The sequence below is a fragment of the Puntigrus tetrazona genome, chromosome 15 (genome assembly GCF_018831695.1).
Source record: "Puntigrus tetrazona isolate hp1 chromosome 15, ASM1883169v1, whole genome shotgun sequence".
Lineage (NCBI taxonomy): Eukaryota > Metazoa > Chordata > Actinopteri > Cypriniformes > Cyprinidae > Puntigrus > Puntigrus tetrazona.
The window spans coordinates 11,432,272-11,445,631 of NC_056713.1; the positions used below are offsets into that span (position 1 = coordinate 11,432,272).

At 42.2% G+C, this 13,360-nt stretch overlaps 1 pseudogene; it reads left to right on the forward strand.

Annotated features, from left to right (window-relative positions):
• Window positions 1–12,558, forward strand: part of LOC122358448 — a 58,792-nt pseudogene extending 46,234 nt beyond the window's left edge.
• The last annotated feature ends 802 nt before the right edge of the window (window positions 12,559–13,360 follow it).

The window sequence follows — 13,360 nt, forward strand, 5'->3', positions numbered from 1 at the left end:
TATTAGCATGCATGTTACTAGAACATTATTAAGAATTATTAGCAATTATTAAGCATGTTAATAGCCTATTCTACATTATCTTATTCTACATTCCTAGCCCTACCCAATACCTAAACTTAACAACTACCTTACTAACTATTAATAAGCAGAAATTAGGAATTTATTGAGGAAAAAAATTTTGTTAAAGGGATACTCCACCTCAAAATAAAAATCTTATCATTAATCCCTTAACAACATGTCGTTCCGAACTGTAAAAGTGTAATTTACTTTGCAGTCAATGGAACAGTCCTTCCGGCCCTATTCTGTAGATATAGTTGGGTATCTGCCATTAAAAAAATCCATTAGCATAGCTGACCGCTAATGAAAATATTTAAAAGACATAATGATTGTTACAACAGGAAGAGAAATTGTTATTTTTAGCAGGCAAGGGGGTGTACAGAATTCAAAAGATGGCTTGTTTCTCTCATTTTACCACCCAGAACAGTATGTCACGACGACCCACTATATCATCACAGCAGAAAAGAGGTCAGGGTGACAAGGGGGCCTTAATGAATTAACTGAAGGGAAATATAGCCTGGCAGTTTGAAGAGAGAAGAGATTAGCTGTGAAAAGCACATTATATTGTGTCATATGCCGAGCAGTGGCTGACTGTCTCATTAGCAGCCGTTCCTCTGTGCCGCTGGGGTTGTGCTACATCAGTCAGCGACACCCCAGGGCTGCTGCAGGTGAGACAACTTCACAGGAAGGGCTTTAAATAACACTTACATGTTCTGTTACCACACATCACTTACCCAGGCTCCTAACACTGCGGTTTTGGATTGAAAATATGGGCGATGTTTTTATTTAGATTTTAAGAACTGCTTTAAGATTTTTAGAACTTCTGTGAAGTATTATGATGGATAAACAAAGAAATTGATAAAGCACTTTGTAGCATAGTGCAAATGACTCGATTACGTCATTTGTAGTATCTGTTTTAGAATAACCCAATAATTATTACCCATGTTCTTTATTCCCGCTTTGGACCGTATCCTCTCTTCAGACCCTGCCCGTGTTGTGAACATGCCACCTGTCATCTACGCCCCAAGAAAGTTGCCAGGAATTATTCGCTGCCCAGTGGATGCCAACCCCCCAGTTACGTCAGTCAGATGGGAGAAAGACGGCTACCCCCTCAGAATTGAGAAGGTCTGTAATGCACAGGCTTCTTACGTCTGAAATGTCTGTTGTCTCTTTAACAAAACTCCGGTTCTGATTTTGCTCCTCTGTTTCTCTCTCAGTATCCTGGGTGGAGCCAGATGGCAGACGGAAGCATTCGAGTAGCAGAGGTCACTGAAGACTCCCTTGGCACCTACACCTGTGTGCCTTACAATGTCCTAGGTACCATGGGACAATCCCCTCCGGCCACTCTGGTGCTAAAGGTGAGTCAGCGCACCTTAATTAAAAGAATCACATTTTCCTAGAATTTTTTGGGATGTGTTAACATCATCATGTGACCCCAGGACCCCCCTTACTTCAACGTGAGGCCCGGGGGGGAGTACCGTCAGGAGGCGGGGAGAGAGCTGGTCATCCCCTGCGCTGCTTCTGGAGACCCTGAGATTCCAACCATTGTATGGAGAAAGGTACCATATTATTTTTCCCCTTTTTTGTAGATAGTGAAAGGGTTAGTTCACCCAAAAATGAAAATTAGTCCATGTTATACTTACCCTCAAAGCATCCTAGGTGTATACGACTTTCTTCTTTCAGACAAATCCAATCTGAGTTATATTAAAATTGATCCTGTAATTGTACCAAATGTTATTTTGTAAGAAAATATGCATATTTAAAATGTTATAAACACACGGTGTTGATAGCGATAAACACAAAAGCGTGGAGGAGAGACTCCAAAACAAAACACCAGTCACAAATCAGAAAAACAAAATAATGCTTTGTAAAGAAAAATGGAAGATTTTGAAATAAGTGATATAAGCCTGGTTTTCCTTTTCTAAAGTAAAGAAGCTTTGCTTCCTTTGCTCCTGTAAACTCGTTAGACTAGCAAATCTCAAAGGCGCACATGAGGCATGCATCCTACGTCATCGGCTGGGAACGGCTTGCGTGCATGACAGTCAACAGAAATGAGATAAAAATGTTTGTAACATTTTAAATATGGATATTTTCTTACAAAAATGCATCGATTCGCGTTTACTCAGCACCCAGAGCTATTTGAGGTATGTTTTATTAAAATGGCTTTATTTGACTACTTTTGGGCTGTTGAACAAAAACACCCACCTACTCCTATTCTGACGCTTGGAAGGGCCAGGATAATTTTTTAATATAACTAATAATTCAGATTCATCTGAAAGAAGAAAGTCATATACGCCAAGGATGCTTTGAGGTTGATTAATGGGCCAATTAAAATTTTTGGGTGAACTAACTCTTTATAAATCATTTATTATTGTGTCCTTGGTCAAGGTTGGGAAGCCCAGCAGAAGCAAACATAACATCTTACCAAGTGGTAGCTTGCAATTTGTGTCTCTGAGCAAAGAGGATCATGGGGAGTGGGAATGTGTTGCCACCAACGTAGTAACAAGCATCACTGCCAGCACACGCCTTTTTGTAATAGGTAAATGACCCTCATCAAACTTATCTAACCTTATCCTATCTATCTATCTATCTATCTATCTATCTATCTATCTATCTATCTATCTATCTATCTATCTATCTATCTATCTATGTATGAAGGCTGTAGCATGGCACTGTGAAGTAACCTTTTTAATTACATTATTTTTATTAATTTATTTACATTTTTGTACTGTACATTTTTTTGCCTGGTCAGCACTCCATGTACAATTTTGAAGGTTCATAAGGACACAAAATACGTCAGATATGTGATTTCTCAACATTTGCCAGATAGGAAGTGTAGGCTAGAACATTACGATTCCCAGCCAAGCGGCACAAGTGAGTCATTACAGTAGGGGGGCCGTGTAGCTCGTGGGAGCTCTAACTCAGCTGTCACGTCTGAGAGTTCGCCCTCGGATGACAAGTGATGTGTCAGCGGGCACACAACCCCACACACACACGTTATTTGTTTGGTGATGGACTGGTGTCATGACAGTCTAAAGATTATTCTTAATGAGAGAGCAATTAACAGATCCTCCGCAGCTGCTATGTGCCGATAAGAGATGTGATGGAACTCCTGAATCCATCCTACACTTCAGCGCTTTCATGCCCTGCGCTCTCCTGCTATTATCAGACTGGGTCAGTCTGTGCACAGAGCTAGTTTATTGTCTAGTCAGAAAACATAAGTGAGAGGAGGTTCAGGTCAGACAAATAAATCTCCTGTTCTTCAGTTTCTCATAAATCTTTCTAGCTGTGTCTGAGAAGGCTAAACCCATCTTGGAAAGGAGTTGTTTTGGGACAAACAGTCTGGCCTAGTCTTTAAAAATTTTGGGTTAATCACTAAGAATGTATTGCGGCCACTAATAGACAATGTTCCCGGATGTCTCCCCAAACAATGACCCTGCTACTTGTAAATGTTTAGTGAATTTGTTCCTTCACATTATATTCACCATGGCATATAAGACTAGGTCTTTTTTTTTTGCTAATGGGTTTTGTAGACATGTGATTGATTGATTTACTCATTAATATACATGTTCAAAACATTTGGGGTCATTAAGATTTTTTTAAAATAAACTCATTATTTTGTTCAGTGATGACACATTCAACTGATAAAAAGTTATAGTTTAAGTTTACATTGTTACAAAATTGTTGACAAAAATATTAATCAGAAAAATATTTCATAATATTTCAAACATTTTGTTTTGATCAAATAAATGCAGCCTTGGTGACCATAAGATACTTATTTAAACACTTACTAAAACATGCCAACCTTAGACTTTTGAATGGTAAGAATTGTAATAATGTAATGGTAATGTAAGATTTTTGTGTTTTTAATTGTAACTGAGTTAAAAAAATGCGTAAAAAAAGGTTCTAGCCTGTGCAAACCTTGCTAAGGTGTTATAGGGTGCTTACTTGTTGGCCCAGGTCAAAAAAGCTCATCCTCAAATTACTAGGATAGTCTGGCTAGAAATGTCTCAGCTCCACACATCTGATGTGTCCTTTATCCAGTGTATCATTTAGGAAGAGTTATGTGCCAAAGTTAAATGCTAAGGGTTAGTGCTAAATTCAAATTCATTATATATAATATGAGCAGTAGTACTAGCATTTGCAGACACTACTAATTAAAAATAACCATTTCAGGCACTAGTCCACACGCGCCAACTAATGTCCACGTGTCAGCATCCACAAGCTCCGCTAATGTTTCCTGGGAACCTGGATATGACGGAGGCTTTGAACAGACGTTCTCGGTCTGGTACGGCCCGTGTAAGTCCTGCCAGAACCCCACTAAATATAGTTCCTTCCTCACTTTTTTCTAAATGTACTTGTGACTTGGTATAATCTTTTTTTAAAAAAAGACTAGCTGTTAAAGCTATGTATTATATGCATATGGAAATGCAATGAATGAATCAATGAAATGCTTTTCCAAAAATATGTTATGCAATCAATTTTTTTTTTTAATTTTCATTGTAATCAGTTGACGTTTTATAATAGAAGTATTTGGTATAATCCAATAGAAAGGTGAAGAATGATTTAGGGCCACATGACTGGCTATCCATACCTGTGCCCGGCTCTCAGACGTGGTTGGTGGTCCAGGGGTTGGAGCCAAAGACTGCCTATCAATTTAGTGTGCTGGCCCAGAACAAGCTGGGCACTGGCCCCTTCAGTGAGGTAGTCACTGTGACTACAGGAGGTGGGTGGCACTTCAACACAAACTGGATCTATGAATGATTATCAAAATGAGATGTGCTCGCAACCTCCCATTATCTTTCCCAGGGTATCCCATAAGTACCCCTGAACCACTGGTGCTTCTAACTCCACCACGGTGCCTCACAGCCAACCGGACACAGCAGGGTGTATTGTTGACGTGGCTTCCTCCGGCCAATCACTCTTCACCAATTGACCGTTACATCATCGAGTTCCGCCTGGGAGAAAGGTGGGAGGTTCTAGATGACTTGATTCCTGCCACTGAAACTGAGATCATAGCAAGAGATCTTATTCAGGTAATACTTGCTACTTTAATATCTTTTGTATGGTACTCTTTAGGTTATCCATAAATAATAGAGTCAGGCAATAATCTAATTTACAGAAATTCAATTTGTGCACATTCACTTTTTTCAGAGAATGGCAGCTCTGGCTATTTAGAGAAATGCAGTGAGGGAATTCATTTCCACGAAAAGCTCAGAGGATGTCATTTTAATTCAGTCTGACATACAGCGGAGTCTGCTACAAATGTTCTTGTTACAAATCTGTTGGTAGATCTGACACTTCAACCTGTTGGCCTCACAGGATTTGTGACCCACTGACCTGTTTCTCTGTCTCCCAGGACTCTTGGTATGAATTCAGAGCGCTAGCTGTAATGGATGATCTTGTCAGTGAGAGCAGTAATGTGGTGGGAGTGTCAAGTACAGGTGAGAATATGGGGTTTAACTAAAATGCACCAATTCATTGCTTTAGCCACCTAGAGCTTCACTGCCCTCTGCTGCTCATTGTAGTTAGTGCCCTACTGTATGTTTTTGTTTGCTGTTGTAGATGTGATACAAAGGTGTCATGCACCTATTTTTTTGGAGGGGGCATCAGTGGCAGGCCTGGCTTACTTAAGCCATTTTTGTTGTATAATAAAGCTGAAGTGTTTAATTTCTGCTCCAAATTGAAGATAATAGGACTGACTAGTTAGATGTGATTGCTGCCACAGGATGTTTTCATTGCCTACAAAAATGTAGTTATTAAAGATATTAATTTGTTTTTGGAAGTTATATTCAAAATCCACTTGATTTTAATCCACTTGGCTCAAAAATCTGAATGCCGCATGCCCTCTCGATCTAAATAGGAAAGGCGCTTCTGATCTGATAGGCTGCAGTTGTGTTAACACTTTGCTATAGTCTGCTTTATAATGCACACTAACTCAATCACTGTCAGCGATCACGTTAACCTGCTTTGTGAATACATGCTTGCTGCATTCTCCCATCCTAATTTCATGTTCTGGAGTGTTTCTCCTCTCTCAGACCCCTTCCTCCCACAGAAATCTCAGACGAGGGCTGGCCAAGCCAGTGGTGGCGGCATCGTGGCCACCATCTGTTTCTTGGCGGCTGCTATCCTATTCAGCACGCTCGCTGCATGTTTTGTCAACAAGCAGCATCGTCGCAAGCTTAAACGCAAACGAGGTAAGTCCTTCTTAAAGGAATAGTTCATCCAAAAAAGAAAATTATGCCATAATTTACTCACCCCCAAGCCTTGCTAGGTGTATATAACTTTCTTCTTTCAGACGAACAAAGTCTGAGTTTTAGCTCTTGGCTGAATTCTGACTGGACGTATGATGTAAGCTTAGTCATATGTTGAGTCAGAGGTCAGCCAAGAAACCGAACTTGAAGCTCTCGCGAACACGCATATGGCAGTTGCCGAAGTCAGTTTTTTAGGTTATGATTTTAAAACTAGAAATATTTTTGTTACAAAAACCCATCAATCTGCTTTAGAGGACATGCGATAACCCTCCTTGAGGCATATAGGTTTTGAAATGCAGTACTTGCAGATATAGCCGATTTACGGAGCTTTAAAATAAAAACAAATGAAAAGAAATCTGACCGTGTTTGTCTGAAAGAAGAAAGTCGCATAAAACACGGATGTCCTGGGATGAATAAAATATGGCGTAATTTTAATTTTTGAATGAACTATTCCTTTAACTTCAAGACACAGTTATCTCTCTTGTTACTGAGTAATTTTTACACAGATCACAACTTTATTGGATTTGTAAAAGATTGTACATTTTTCAGTGGTAATGCATTTTACCAGCTTCAGCATTGCGGTGTGGTTGAGAAAAGATCTGAAGCATATTGTCATGCTGATGTGGCATTGTGTGATTTGTCTTTAGACCCTCCACTATCGACATTACACACACAAGGAAAAGCATCGAATCTCCGTAAGTACCAGTGCATGGTAACATCCATCATACTTTGCACTTCTGCAAATCTGTTGACTACCAGGCACATGGCTTGAGAGAGAGAAAGAGAGAGAGAGCATGTACAGTTTGGGAAATCAAACAGCTGACCTTAGCAGCTGCTGTTTTACTGTGAGGGATGCATGGAGGAGGATTTGAGTGGTCACTAAAGTGGCTGCTATAAATGCATCTGTGCTTACCTCTGCTTTCAGCAGTAAGATGCATTGATTTGCCATTATAAACAATCTTCTCAAGCTTGTCCAGTCAGGTTGTGATAGAACCTTTCAATAGTGTTAGAATATATTATAAACATGAAGCTTATCCCCCAGCTCCTCTGAATTGATCAGTGCAGGCATGGCAGCATGTCACTCTCACATTTATAACCAGAGCTAAAGGAAGGAGAACATTAAGGGTAACTCCAACCCAGTTCAAACTGGGACTCACGCTCTTATCCGATTCCATTGTGGTCTTCATAGAGCTGCAGTCTCATGCTCCCATCCCACCCATTTCCACATAGCAGTGTGGAACCATAGTCTGCTTGACGGCCGACTCTGCCCGTCTCTATTGTGTTTTTGTCACCGCAGGCCTCCTCTTACCCCCTTGCCTGGCATTGAGCCCTACTGGGAAGAGCCAGACAGGAGCAGCTACAGGCCCCATCCACCAGCCCTCAGTGAGTGCTTGCACCTGTATCTCTCTCTGTAGCAGCGCTAGCATGCACCTGTCTGCCGTAGCTGCATGATATCAGTTAGTGGTGCAGAGCTAAACTGCTGCTTTGGGGGAATAGACAACTTCAGCCCTCAGCTGCTCCAACAATTGACACTTGTTTGACCACTTATAGCCAGCAAGATGGATTATTATTGAAGAGTTGGGTGAAAATATAGTTTAGCTGATATTATTTTGGCTCACTGGTGCCTGTATTGACTTATCTGTTTCTATGTTCCTGTCCCCATTCTGTTGTTCTTCATTATCTCTCACCTTGACATCGTGTTTCACTTTCATTTAAGATGGCCTTTAAATAAAGATCTGTATTTACTGTAATTACTGTTATGAAAAGGCATGCGGATTAAGGCTAATTACCTGAATTTTGTTCTTTTAAAACAAGTGCACTATAAAGTGTAATGTAATGCCATTTAATTTCAAACTATATTCAATGTTTAAATATGGAGTGATTCTTGTTGATAGTTCTTGATAGTGCTAATTTTAAGTTCTGGTATTCCCCAGGCTCATTCCTAAGCCCAATGTCTTTTTTGATTGACAGGCTGTCCTCTGGGAAGATCAGTCCTGAGAGCATTGCTTCCTCCAGGCCCCATCTCTGGCCAGCGTTGGTGGCCATGGTCTTTACGTTAAGAAGTTGCGAGCCCTAGGAAGAGAAGAGCTTTCCTCTATAAGAAAACCAAGAGAGCAATAACCAGTAAGAAGTACAGCGTGTCCAAGCACGAGGCTGAGGTCACCACGCCCATCGAGCTGATCAGCCGTGGACCTGATGGCCGATTAGGTCATGGACCCCAGTGACATCGACTCGTCCCTCAAGCCACGACGCATTGAGGGTTTCCTTTTGTGGAGGAATCAGACTTGTATCCTGAGTTCCGCCAATCAGATGAGGAGAACGATGACCCAGGGCCCCTACCCCCAGTCATGGCCACCCTCAGGCCCCAGATATCCCCTGTGTCCTCCAGCCAGGAGTCCTACATGCAGCCCCAGCCTACAGCCCCCGGTTCCAGAGGCCTATGGAAGGTATGAGCATCTCGGGGGTAGTCGGCTTCAGGCCACAGGGCAGAGCCGGGTCTCCCATTTTCACAGGGTCTTCCCTCCAGGCCCCTTCTATGGCTATCTAGGTAGCGGTGCTGAGGTGGAGCTTCACCCTCCTTTTTACATGCCTGATGTTAGTCCACGTAGCTCTGCCATGTCCTCCTCACCTTCATACCCCTGAGGGGCCGTTCCGCCATCCCACCATCCCAGAGGAGGGAGGAGCTGAGGATCCATCAGTATGGTGCCTCGGCCACGCCCTCCCACTGGTGCATAGCCCTCCCTCCTCTCGCTCAACCGAGATCTGGCAGCCTCCTGACTTCCCCTTTCTAGGTCAGGAGGGTCCCCGTCCTCGCTCTTCCACCACGTCATTCCTCATATCTCCACCGAGAACTCCCCGATCCCCGCCATACCCACTCCCATAGTCGTACTCTTAGCACCACCTCTCAGCTCCCTTCAAGCTCTGCTTTCCTCCAGCTGGAGGCCCCTAGAGCCCACCTGAGCAGATCTCCCGGCAGGTTTCCGCCTCAGGGCCCTTCAGCCAAGCATATAACTATGCAACAGGCCCAGACTCTGGGGCAGTTGAGACACACTGCCCACGGTATTAAGGCGTACCAGTGTTGCCTTACTCAGCGCGCCGCACGGCCCGCATGGGGAGCCCAAGCACACTGCACAGTGAGAGCTCGGACAGGCTGGAGGTCTGAGGCCCAGCCTTGGCTGAGCCCCAGGGCGGCACGAAGGATGGATCTCGGCCTACAGCAGGTGGTCCTGCAGCCGTCACGACTCTCCTCTCTCACCCAGACCCCTCCCAGCTCACCACGCCGGCTCTCCAGACATTCTCGTCCGCCTCCTCCCGCCCTAGCATCCTGCGGTCTTCCCGCTCTCAAGAGATGCCGAGAGCGCCCGCCACCCCGCCAGTGTCTCCTTCTCCCGAAGGTCTCTCTCCTCGTCCCCTGCCACTTCACCTACCCAAGGCCAGAGCGGCCAGCGGCCCAGCCCTCAGCTTTCACCGTGCCCACATGGCCTTTGCCACAGCCGCGCCAGTTACCCTCCCAGTCCCTTCACCCCTGCGGAGAGCAGTGATGCTTTCGGCCAGATGCCATCTCAGAGAAGGACAGATGAGGAGATGCTCCTCAGAACCCTCTCCAGGGTAGGTGAACCGTACCATTGGAGGCTCCAAAATGACAAAGGAGATTGTTATTCATCATCTGTACCGCAAAGCAATGCTTTCATGCTTTTTAGATTTTTGTTAAAATATTTTTACATGTACATCTTACTATAAACTATTTACATATGCACAAATGTCCATGTTCCAGTATAACTCCTTGTGGGTTACAGGATAAATTTCATACTGCTATTTCTTAAAGCCAATTCTCCGCTAACCTTTAAACAGTGTAATTTTGATAAGGAAATTATTGTAGTGTATAACTTTTTTCATGATTAAAGAGTTTTCCTAGTGCATCACTGACTGATCCATGAAGCTCTTCCTTCTTTGTCCTCTTTTGTAAAGATTTGATCCACATCACTCACCCTCTCAGCTCATTTCCTTCCATTTCTCTCACTTCTTCTAACTCCAGAGCTTTGACCATCATGGAGTGTGCAACTGTAGGGCGGCCTTCGTTGCCAGGGATGATGTCGCTCATCTCTTGCAGCTCATCCTCATCTAGAGTAGGACGGCTTTTTCTCTGGAGACTCTGGTAGTCTTACCCTCTTTGTTTTGATTGATCTCAGCTATCAGGCAGCATTGTTGTGAGTCCTCTACACAGCCAGAGTAGGAGTCAGATCCATGTCTGAAAGGGGAGGTTTGCAGGCGGGGCCTTAAATCATTCTCATTTAAGAATGACTTTTTGTATTCTTTTTATTACATGATATCAATAATCATTGTCTTTTTGGCATATATCCTGAATAGTTCTATTGCTGGAATAAATATTTTTCAGTATTGCTTATTTGCAGTTATTAAGTACAGCCAATGTTTTTCAAGAGATTTTGAATTAGCCTTTTAGAAAGCACATGGATATTCCTTTGATTTGTTTCCATGCAAAAATATCATGCAGCCTTTTCCCTAAATACTCTTCTTCTCGTGCCGAATCAGTAACAGCAGTTCTCAAACTAAAATTTCTTGTCACATTTGTATCGTCCTAGTGGTTTGGTTCCCTTTCTTTTATGTGACTGTTCTTTAACCATTCTCCCCTCCCTGCCATCTCTTCTCCTGTCAGCATGGTGAAGCCACTGTACAGTGTATTCACTAGTAACCAAGTGTGTTTGATGTAGCGGACTTTGAGTGCAGTCATGTCTACTGCCCCCCTCTATTAATCACTTTCACTTTCTCTTTCCACAGCCTCAGCAGCAGGGAGACTGTCTATAGGCCTTTGTGTTTCTGTGCCTTGTGAACCCATGAGTTGTTGGCTGACTCTTCAGTATATGGGCCGTTTGAGTGTCATGACCTCTGCCATGATAGAGGAATGGCATGTGGAGTAAAGACAACACTTTACAAGCATGAGCCTCTGTGGTCAGTTTTATGGAAACCAGTGAGCTTACTGGAAACAGGAGATTTTGGCTAGTTGTAATTTGATTGGACAGTGCTGGCAGCATGGCAGCGGTGTACAACATGAGTAAAAAGGTTTATTTATTAATTTAGGTGCATCCTGTAGTAAATGAAGTGGGAAAATGCTAAATTCAACTCACCAGACTAACTCAACTAATACAATGTCTTTTTAATTTGAGTACCCATCTAATGAGGAAGAGTCTTTGTTTTTCTTTAAAAATAAATGATTTAGTATTTAATGTTTATTCTGATGACCCATGAAATGTGGCCAATTAAAATGAATATAGTTCGTTTGATAAACAATATCTAACAGAGCGATTTGATTAATTGGTAAATTGCATAGTACATGTTGATGAATGGTACTTTGTCATGAAGGTTTTGCACTTGGCATTGGGGCAGCCAAAAGTGCTCCCTTTTTCAGGGCTAAATCTCAGTTTGATCTGGCCGGTGGAGGGCAGCGCACCTGGTGAGTGGTGTGAAGTAATACCACATGGTTGTGTTTGTCTCTCACAGGAGCATCTAGGTGCAGTGAGAGTCCCTGCAGGAGTCACAAGGCTTTGAAGCACTGATTTATTATTGTATTAATAAAGCCAAGAAATCAACAGCCAACAAGAACAACAACAGATTCAAGAAAGGACAAGTCAGTTTCACCTGTACTTTACATACTGGGGAAAGGGACATGTGTCTCTAATGTACAAACTACATGCCTGTATGCTTGTAGTACAAGAAACCACCAGATACATGCTAAAACACACTCCCTACAACTCCTTGAGAACAGTTCATAGTAAGAAAGATCATTCCATAATCTACTCAACCCCAAGCCATCACAGGGTGCATTTTTTAAAATCTCTACCTGCATTCTCGAAAATCGCCATATATGTCTCGGCAGGAATTTGAGTAGATCATAGATACAAGGATTCCATTTTGGGTGAACTATTCTTTTAACATTGTGAAATTGGGGTTTGCATGCATGAGCCTTCTTTATGAAAATGTAAAAATCTGTTCTCTGTCGCCAGTGTCTCATTTGCTCTGCTGTCTCTAGATGTGTCAACTCTCAGACCCAGCGGCGCATGTATCTCAGGCCTCTGAGCAAAGAGAACATCTCAGCTCCCTCGAAAAGTGGAAGAGTACATGAAAGTCCCCTGTCTTCATCTGTCTCTCTGCTGCATGGCTTCACCCCAGAGACAGAAAATCCCTCCTAGCCAGTAACGGACCTACCCACTCAAACTATGGTTCTCTGTGACCAACCCTATCTCCCAAACTCACTAAAACTTATCACCAATAGGCCGGATCGTCTCCTTGTCCATTAGCAAAAATGTACAATGGACAAGCTCTCAGTATTACTGTTTGTAATCAGTCTAAATAAGATCGATTTATTATGTTCTTGGTTGGCACAATATACTACATATCTATATTTTCTGTAAATTTACAGGGAAAAACGTACAGGGTGTTACTCTTTTGGAAGAAAGTGAAAAGGACAGGACAAAGCTTTTCGTTGTTAATAAAAAAAAAAGAAAGTAATAGCATTCCATTACATGCTAGGAAAAATCTTGCTAGCCACTTCGGTTTTTGTCATGACGTTATGAGACTGTGTATATTGTGAAGAAAGTTAAATGCTCTGTACAAATATGTCTTTCAAGACTGATAGCTACTACAGAGTTTCTTTTCTTCCTTCTACAAAATATACCTCAAAAGAAAATAGAAAAAAGAAAACAGATAAATGATCTGGAACATATTTCAGCACTTCTTCCTGTTGTACTAAGCTAGCATTTCATTTTGGATGACGTGTGCTGTCTGTTTGTGTAAGCTTTGACAGCATTACAGAACATGGGGATTAATGTAAATGGGGAAATTACAATGTATTTATTTATACGGAAATACTGAGCGTGAAATATAAAACACAGAATATCATAGAAATTGTAAGCTTGAAATGAATGACTGCAGTACTAGATTGGTCTCGACAAAGTTTGAACAAAATTAATTCCATGCAAAAACAGAAGTAGAATTGAAAACATGCTTTCTTATTTTTTTAAATAATTGACATT